The sequence below is a fragment of the Sphaeramia orbicularis genome, chromosome 11 (genome assembly GCF_902148855.1).
Source record: "Sphaeramia orbicularis chromosome 11, fSphaOr1.1, whole genome shotgun sequence".
NCBI lineage: Eukaryota > Metazoa > Chordata > Actinopteri > Kurtiformes > Apogonidae > Sphaeramia > Sphaeramia orbicularis.
Window position 1 is genome coordinate 54,516,535 of NC_043967.1, and position 10,552 is coordinate 54,527,086.

The 10,552-nt window shown below is 28.1% G+C and overlaps 1 long non-coding RNA gene across 1 annotated transcript; it reads left to right on the top strand.

The window, feature by feature from the left end:
* The first annotated feature begins 277 nt into the window (after positions 1-277).
* On the top strand, positions 278-9,759 carry LOC115427923 (uncharacterized). Its single transcript, XR_003936558.1, has 3 exons — positions 278-367; positions 4,954-4,958; positions 9,749-9,759. It is a non-coding gene; the product is annotated as an uncharacterized LOC115427923 (long non-coding RNA).
* The last annotated feature ends 793 nt before the right edge of the window (positions 9,760-10,552 follow it).

The window sequence follows — 10,552 nt, forward strand, 5'->3', positions numbered from 1 at the left end:
TCCTGAACTTTCATCCTCTTTTTAATTCCTCCGTTACAGACGGTTTTTACTTGTATCGATCAGATATCGGCCGATAAACGGAGGCCCATGTTCGCGTATTGTACAGATGAACGGAGCCAAAAAAACTGATCCAGGACGTGAGTTTGGGTCACAGCGGGTCCTGGAGTTTGGTTTGGTGATAGTTTTATTTTATTTTATTTGGGGGGGGGGGTTAACCCTTAGATGCCTGAGTGTCTGGACCCTCCACTCTGTTAGAAACGGGTCAAAATGATCTGCATTTTATGACACTTCTGTCATTTTATCATGTTAAAAATTATCATTTCTATTATATTTTGGTCCAAAAAAAGAATGATTTCATGTTTGAAATGTGTTTTATTTTTCCATTTTTAATATTTTTTTTAACAATTTTTAAAAAGTTGTTTTAATATTTAGAAAATTTGAAAAGCAAAGTATATAATAATATAGTATAATATATGAATATATCAGTATAGTATATAACAGTAGTCACTTTTCCATCGGACATCTCTGCAAAACTTAATTTTTTTTTTTTTTTTTTTTTTTTTTTTTAATTTGTGATTTAATGGAAAAACGGACATGACACACTTCGGTTTTTTCGACGTTTAGTAAATATGGGTAAAGTTTTGCGCAGACGTCTGATGGAAAAGTGACTTTGGTTTTATTGTAAATGAATCGAAGGTTCAGATGTGATTCTGTTGTAAATGAATGCAGGTCGTTTTGACCCACGTATGGAAGGAGTAAAACAAAAACGACAATTACATCAAATCTATGAAAGAAAATGTAAATGTCATGATGTCAGTAACATGTTTTTGGAGGAACACCTGGAACATGAATTAATACCTGTTCACTCCACAGATACTGGACTAAACCGCCCCACCGGGTCAGATGGACCCACTTATGCATCGTTTTATTTATTTATGTATTTATTTATGTATTTATTTAATTTTTTATTTTTTTTTAAATTTAATGTATTTTTTTGTTTATTTATTTATTTATTTATTTTACTTCTGAAATTTTTGTTTTGTAATTTTTTTTTTTTAATTTACTTTTTTAGTTTTTTTATTTTTTAGAATTTTATTATTATTCATTTATTATTATAATTATATAATTTATTATTATTATTATTATTATTATTATTATTATTATTATTATTATTATTATATAATTTATTATATAATTATTTATTTATTTATTATTTTTATTTATTTTTTTATTTTTTACTTCATTTTAATTTTTAAATTTTTTTTTTTGTTTGTTTTTATTATTTTTTTTGTTCAGTTTTTTGCACCTAAGGGTTAAAATGCGTCTGAAGCTGCAGAGTTTATGAAAACGATAAAAACACACATGTCCAGGGATGAAAGCAGTGACTTCATGTGTTGTCAGAATGATGATGATGAAGATGTCAGTGTGTGTGTGTGTGTGTGTGTGTGTGTGTGTGTGTGTGTGTGCGTGTGTGTGTGTGAGTATTTTTCCACTTTCATATTTTCAGTCCCAGATTCCGACACCAGTGAAAACGACGACGCGCAGCAGCAGCGGACGGACATTATTCTGAAGATTATTATTGTTCTCATTATTACTATTATTATTATTATTGATATTATTATTATTATTATTATTGATATTGACGTGTGGGGGCGACTGTAGGAGCCCCCCCCCCCCGATGTTCAATATATAGAAACACATTTGGAATAAAAAAAATACAGTCGATGTATAAAAAAAACCCAACGGCTTCACTGTGTCTTTACTGGTTTGAACTTCATGTGGAAAAAAAAACACAACGCAACTTTTTAAAGTGTGATTAAGATAAAATCATAACAAAGTTTTGATCTTGTGCAGCTTTTTGTTTGTTTTTGTTTATTACGTCTTAGTTAATGTTTTTGGCTGTTTGTGTGTGTGTTTATCCTTTTTATGTGGTTTATTTTAATTTGTATGTATTTTTTTATTTATTTTTTTTTTTAATTTTGGGTGTTTTTTTTAATTTTTATTTCTTATTGTAAAAAAAAAAAAAAAAATTCAGTTGATTTAAACCAAACTACCACAAAAGACTGAGTTGATGAATATTTTACATTTTTTAATGTCCTTTTTTTGTGTTTACAGTTTTGTTTTTTGTGTTGTTCGTTTGCATGTGTTATTATTTTTCTTCTAATGCTTTTTTATTGTTTTTTTTGTTATTTTTCTTTGTATATTTTGTTGTTTATCTTTTTAATGCTTTTTGTCTGTTTTTGTTTTTCTTTTATAAAAAGATTTTTAAAAAGATGCAAACATTTGTATTATCTTTATTTCTTGTATTTTTTCCTTTTTTGTTGCTTTTTATTTCTTGTTGAAAAAAAAAAAAAACTTCAGTTGATTTAAACCAAACTACCACAAAAGAGAGTTGATGAATATTTTAAATTTTTTGTCCTTTTTTGTGTTTACATTTTTGTTTTTTGTGTTGTTTGCATTTTTTTGTTTTATTTTTCTTCATTTGCCTTTTCTATTGTTTTTTGTTTACTTTTGTTTGTATATTTTGTTGTTTATCCTTTTGTTGCTTTTTTTTTTTTTTTTATTTCAGTCTGTTTTTGCTTTCCATATATAAAAAGTAAAAAAGGTAAAGAAATGATGCAAACATTTTTATTATCTTTATTTCTTGTTTTTTTTTTATTTTACTTTATTTTTTATTTTGCTTTTTATTTCTTATTGGAAAAAAACAGCTTAAGTTGCTTCAAACCAAATCACCACAAAAGACTGAGTTGATGAATATCTAACATTTTTATGTCCTTTTTTATGTTTACAGTTTTGTTTTTTGTGTTTTTTCTTTGCATTTGTCATTTTTCTTCGTTTGCTTTTTCTATTTTTTATTTATTTTTTGGTTTGTTTTTATTTGTACATTTTGTTGTTTATCCTCTTTTAATGCTTTTTTTTTTATCTCTGTTTTTGGTTTTCATTTATAAAAGTAAAGAAATGATGCAAACATTTGTATTATCTTTATTTTTTTTTTGTATTTTTTCTCATTTAATTTGTTTTCTGTATGTTTTATTTGTATTTTTCTGGGTTTTATGTTGGTTTTCAAGTCTTTTTTTTCCCGATTTTGTGAAACGTTTCATTATTTGTATTGTAGTTTTAGTTTATTTCTTTTTTCTTTTCAGCTGCTGGTTTGTATTTACGACAGAATAACAGATGTTTTCACTTGTTTTTGGTTTTAATCGTGCTGATCCTGATAAACAGACTCTGAACCGTTTTACGTCAGTGTTTTTTCCTCAGAATCTCCTGCTGTCGTTCCATGGTTTGTCCAGCAGGTGGAGCTGCAGGTCAACAAGAAAAACAGGTCAGTTCAATATTAAACCCAAAAACTCTGTGGATGCACTTCATATATCAGCCTGAATTAGATCCCAGTCTCACAAACATCAGAATCCAACTGTTAAAAGGCTGAAAAATCTATGTTTGTTTCCATTTTTTCATCTCTTTAAAAGTTCGTTGCATATTTTTTGTCTGTCTCTGTTAAACCTTTTATTATAAACCTGTTTTTTTTCCTGCACATATTAATTATTTAAACATGTTCACCGATTGTTTTCTGTCATATCTGCAGGAGAATTATTCTGTGTGTGAAAATAATCTGTACATGTGGAAAATACACACAAACCACTGATATTTATGATCCAATAGAGGAGAAACAAACCCAAATAACCTTCAGATTTCTGATGAAAGGGGAATATTTTTGCACATTTACGGCTCAGTTCACAGGTTATTTTATCAAAACTGAGAAAAAAGTTGTTTTTTTTTTAAAAGTGACTTTTTCAGTTAAATCTATCATTAACTGAATATGAAAACAAACAGACACAACCTTATTTTCATCAAGTTATCAAGTTTTTTCCTCATTTTTTATTCCTTTTGTTTATTTTATTGATTTCTTTGGCTGTTTTTGAACATTTTGTTGCCTATTTTATTATTTTTCCTTTATTTTTGTTCAATTTGTGGCTAATTTTGTTTATGTTACTTATTTTGTTAATTTAATAATTTACATTTGTTTAATTGATTATTTTATTGCTTGGGAATGGGAATATTTTTGCACATTCACAGCTCAGTTCACAGGTTATTTTATCAAAACTGAGAAAACAAAAGAAAAAAAGTGACTTTTTCACTCAAATCATTAACTGAACATAAAAACAAACGTACACAACCTTATTTTGTTCTAGTTATGATTTTCCCCCATTTCTTTTATGCCTTTTGTTTATTTTATTGATTTCTTTAGCTGTTTTTGTACATTTTGTTGACTATTTTATTATTTTTCCTTTTTTTTTGTTCAATTTGTGGGTTTTTGTTGTTTATGTTACTTGTTATTTTGTTGATGTATTAATTTACATTTGTTTAATTCATTACTTTATTGCTTTTCTTTTTCAATCAATTCATTTTTTGTGTTTTTATTTTGTAGATTTTTGTTCATATTATTTATTATTGAACATAAACCCAGTGTGTTCATCCACTGTCATTTTCAAACTCCATGAGTTTTACTTTTGTTCATTTTGATGTTGTTTTTAAATTATTTGTTCTTCAAATCATGTATTTTCTAATATTTACTTCACTGATCCTTTAAATGTTCATTAAAGCTTCAAAGGTTATTTTATCGAAAACAGAGAAAACAAAAGAAAAAGTGACTTTTTCAGTCAAATTTATTATTAATTGAACATAAAAACAAACATACACAACCTTATTTTGATCAAGTTATGGTTTTTCACCCATTTTTTTATTCCTGTTGTTTATTTTATTGATTTCTTTGGCAGTTTTTGAACATTTTGTTGCCTATTTTATTATTTTTCCTTTATTTTTTGTTCAATTTGTGGCTTATTTTGTTGATATTACTTGTTATTTTGTTGATTTATTAATTTGCATTTGTTTAATTGATTATTTTATTGCTTGGGAATGGGAATATTTTTTGCATATTTACAGCTCAGTTCACAGGTTATGTTATCAAAACTGAGAAAACAAAAGAAAAAAAGTGACTTTTTCAGTTAAATCTATCATTAACTGAACATAAAAACAACCGTACACAACCTTATTTTGATCAAGTTATCAAGTTTTTTTTCCCCCATTTTTTATTCCTTTTGTTTATTTTGTTGATTGCTTTGAGTGTTTTGTACATTTTGTTGCCTATTTTATTATTTTTGCTTCATTTTTGTTCAATTTGTGGCTAATTTTGTTGATGTATTAATTTATGTTTGTTTAATTGATTACTTTATTGCTTTTCTATTTTAATCAATGTATTTTTTGTGTATTTATTTATTTATTTATTTATTTATTTATTTATTTATTTTTGTGTTGTTTTTTATTGATTTCTTTGGCTGTTTTATACATTTTGTTGCCTATTTTATTATTTTTCCTTTATTTTTGTTCAATTTATGGCTTTTTTGTTTATGTTACTTGTTATTTTGTTGATTTATTCATGTACATTTGTTTAATTGATTACTTTATTGCTTGGGAATGGGAATATTTTTGCACATTTGCAGCTCTGTTCATCAGTAAGTTGCATTTATGTATTTATTTTTTTAATCCAATTAAAGTCCAAATGTGAAACGTAAAGTCATAAAGAGAAAGTCAATGAAGGAATCCATAGGAAACTTAATGTTTTTCCTGCTAAACATTACGTTTCATGTTGATCAGTTTTCTCAGGAGTTTGACTTGATTCTCCTGACTGGAAAAACACAAACTCTGTGATTTAATGTCTGTTTTTCTGATGAATGAGTGAGTCAGTAAACGTTACATCAGGTTTTTATGGTAAAGGAGAAGTCGGAGTCATCAGTGATGGTTCTAGAGACTAAAACAGGAAGAAGAGTCGTGTCTGCAACGTTAATTCAACACCAACATGAGGAACAGAAATGAGATGAACTAAGAATCCTGAATTAAGACAAATATGTGACATAAACATGAAACTATAAACGATGATGTTCAAACCCAGGAGCGTCAAACTCATGTCAGTTCAGGTTCCACATTCAGACTAATGTGTTCTAAAGTGGACCAGACCAGTACAGTAATACAAATAATAGGATAAGAACTGATAAATAATGTCAACGCCAAAGTTTTTTCTGTTTTTGAGTAAAAAAAAAGTCAAATTCCGTAATGAAAATATTTACATTTACGAGCTGTACTTGAACATAACATGAACAAATACCAAAATGGGCAAGAAAATAAACAAGAGTAAACATAAATAAGCAGCAAAAAGTACAAAATAATAAATACAATTAATAGAAATGCACAAAATAATGGAAAAAAATGTCGGCTTTATAAATAGATAATGAAAAAAGAAGATAGATAGATAGATAATAAGCAACAAAACAAGGAAAAAATGAACAAAACAAGGAAAAAAATGAACAAAAACGCACAGAAAAACTAAAAATATTGAACTTAAGCAGCAAAAAAAAGATGAAATGAGTAAAAACTGACCAAATGGGCAAGAAATAAACAAGAATAAGCAGCAAAAAGTACAAAATAATAAATAAAATTAATAGAAATGCACAAAATAATGGAAAAAGATGTCGGCTTTATAGATAGATAATGAAAAAAGAAGTAGACAGATAGATAGATAGATAGATAGATAGATAGATAGATAGATAGATAGATAGATAGATAGATAGATAGATAGATAGATAGATAGATAGATAGATAATAAGCAGCAAAACAAGTAAAAAAGGAACAAAACAAGGAACACAATGAACAAAAATGCACAGAAAGTCTAAAAATATTGAACTTAAGCAGCAAAAAAAAAACATGAAATGAGTAAAAACTGACCAAAATGGGCAAGAAAATAAACAAGAATAAGAAAAAAAAGAACAAAATAATAAATAAAATTAATAGAAATGCACAAGATAATGGAAAAAATGTCCGTTTTATAAATAGATAATGAAAAAAATACAATGTAGTGTTTGGAACTAATACTAGAAGCGGTTCATGAACACAACTTACAGACTGGATCTACAAACCAACACTGACTAACAGCCAGGACACTGTTCACATTGTACGACATCTTCAGGCTGCTCAGGTTGGATTGTTAAAGGTTATTATGTTATTATTTACTTCAGATCACATTGGGCTGAATGTGGCCCCGAACTGAAATGAGTTCAACACCTTTGACTGTTAACACCTTCAGTGTAATTTTAACACCTCACAGTCGTGCCATGGGTTGGACTGGAACCTTTGGAGGGCCGGTTTTGGTCCACGGGCCGCATGTTTGACACCTGTGAGTTAGTCCTGGATTACATAACCATTGTTTTTGATGACTTCTGATGGTCTAATATTTTTTTCCGCCACTGTATTGTATGTGGAACCTGAACTAAAACTGCCCTGATCTTAAAGTTTACACACTGTAAAAAAAAAACAACAACAAAGAAACAACATAAAAAACAGTGTTATTCCGGCAGCAGGGGTGCCGGAAAAATACTGTTAAATAACGGAAAATAACCATCTCATAAAAATACGGTAATTTTCCATAATTAAAATACAGTTTTTGGCCCTAACTTTACATGAGATTTTTCTTTTTTTTTTGACTTTTTTTTTTTTTTGACTTTTTAATGTTTAATAAATATTTACATGCATTAAAACAATCAAATTACCTATAAATATATATATAAATAATTTTCAGTGAGACTCAGTTGTCCAATCCACTGATAAAAACTGTATTTGGACAGTTTATCAGTGCTTATACATGTTATACATTCACAAAAATACATTTATTCAACATTTTTGTTGTGAAACCTCCTGTAATTACACAAGATATTTGTCAATTAACAAACAAGTCTGGTTCAACTGACAGAACTAATACTTCTGTTACCGTTAATTGTCATTAATTTTATCTTTTTTTTTTTTTTTTTTTTTTTTTTACAGTATTAAACTTTAAAATTAACAGTTTAATCTCATAAATAGAAAAGAAATATTTGTGAAATTATGATACATTTGCAAATGTATTTTAACTGTATTTTTATGTGAAAAAAGAAAAAAAAATCTTTTAAAAAATGGAAATTTTATGGTTATTCACAGTTAAAGTTTTTTCATGTTATTTTCCATTTGACGTGTAAAATCACAGTCTGTTTTTGTCATGTCATTGATATTTTCCTGTATCTTAAAAATCCAGGAAAAATCTGTAAAATAAACAGTGAAAATTCTGTTAAATTACAGATTTTTTTTTACAGTGTATCCAAACACGTCCACAGACTGAAATACACTGAGATAGTTATCTGAGGTTTCATCACATATTAAGATGATTATCTGATGTTGCAAATATTAGAGATGATGACATGTGGGGAAGCGGAGGAGGGACGATTAATCAGTGACAAAGCGTCATCGAATAGAAACTGAACCCAGAGTTTCATCATCACATGGAGCTGAATTAATCACATCCTGAAATATGTGTGTAGACGACAGACCAGTCCATGTTTGGAATTAACCTGGAAGGAAGGACGTCAGAAACCAAAGGGTGTTTTTTTTTTTTGTTTTTTGTTTTACTTTTTTGGCTTATTTGACCTTTTTTTTTTTCTTTTTTTTTTTTTTTACAGTATTATAGTGTTAAAGTTGTGGATAGGATTTTTATGTTGGTTACTACTAAATATTTATACAGTTTTTAATCAGAATACTTTATTAATCCCAGAGGAAAGTATAATAAATGTATCAAGAAATGATCAACACTAGAAATACACAGATAGAAAAGTTAAAATCAATAATAAAATGGACTAAATACTTGATAAAATAAACAAGAATTTTAAAAAATTTTGAGTAAAGTGAGCAAACGGAATAAAAAAAGTCAACATATAAGAACAAAATTTCTTAAAAAAAAAAAAAAAAATGAACAGAATAAGACAATCAATGGAAAAGGAATCAACAAAATAATCAATAAAATGAAGAAACGAACCAATAAATGGTATAAAATAGTCTGAACAACAATGGGGAAAAAGTTAGCAATAGTAATTTAATTATTAACAAAATATTAGACAGACAGATAGATAGATAGATAGATAGATAGATAGATAGATAGATAGATAGATAGATAGATAGAATCTGAGCAACAAAACAAGTTAAAAATGAACAAAATAAGGAACAAAATGAACAAAAATACTAAAAATAATGGATTTATGCAGCAAAATAAAATAAGATGAAATTAATAAAAACAGAACAAAAAGGCCAAGAAAATAAACAAGAATAAACATAAATAAGCAGCAAAAAGAACAAAATAATAAACAAAATGAATAGAAATACACAAAATAATAGAAAAAAAATGTCAGATAGAATATAAGCAACAAAACAAGTAAAAAAATAAACAAAAAAAAGGAACAAAATTAACAAAAAAAATGCACAAAAAGAAAGAATAAATGTTGAACTTAAGCAGCAAAATAAAATAAAAAATAAAAATAAGATGAAATGAATAAAAACTGACCAAAATGGGCAAGAAAATAAAGAAGAACAAACATAAATAAGCAGCAAAAAGAACAAAATAATAAACAAAATTAATAGAAATGCACAAAATAATGGAAAAAATGTCAGCTTGATAAATAGATAATTTAAAAAAGAAAGTAGATAGATAAAGATTATAAACACTTAAACTTACAAATAAAATGTAAATTTGTTTGTGAACAATTATTTTTGTAAGTATTTGTTGTTTTTGAACAAATGCTTGGTTTCTTTTTATATATTAAACATATTTTGTAGTTTTGTCGTATCCTCCTGAGACCCAGCAGTGCATTTTTGTCCTCTGTAGGGACAAAAGTCTCAGTTTTACTTAAAAAATACTGTCTCAGGAGGATATAAATTTAAAAACCATGTATTTTTTATTTATTTTTTTGTCTCTTATCATGTGACAGTTGGATCCACTGTCGCCCCCTGAAGGCAGAAGGAGGAACTGCACCAAATACCACAGATAAAGTTCATTTGGACTCAATCTGTGTCTTATTTACACTGTGATAAAGCCGTGGTGAAGGTTTGGTTTAGTTTAGGGTCAGGGGAAGGTCACGGTGGAGCTGTTGTCATGGTAACGGTAACAAACAAAGCCATGTCGGTGTTGTTGACATTAAACACAGTGAGTGGATTAGATCTGTGTCAAATGATGTCAGAGGAATGATCTGTCATGTGTGAATTTAATCCTTTTTGTTTTTCAGCTCACATGGACCCGGTCCAACCCATTCCAACCCATTCCAACCCGGTCCAGTTCGATCCAACCAGGTCACATCCAGCCCTACAATGACTCTTAAATTCCACCACATGGATTAAATTAGAAAAGTCTGTGTCCTTACATCCACTCAGTCTGTTCGTTCAGCTCTGTGGGTTTAATTTTAGAGAACTGTTTTCTGTTTTGTTTTTGTTTTTTTCAGATTTCTAATTATTGCACATTTACTACAGATCAGCCTGAGCGAGGGTTGAGTCTAAAACCAGACTGTGTTCCCACATTAATCAGGAATGTCAGAGTGGAAGGCATGTGGACTGTGTTACATAACAGCAAGAGTAAACCCAGCAGCAGGAAAACGGTTTAGATGAAAATGCAAATGAGCAACTGGGGTGGGAAGAGCTTGAAAAATATGCA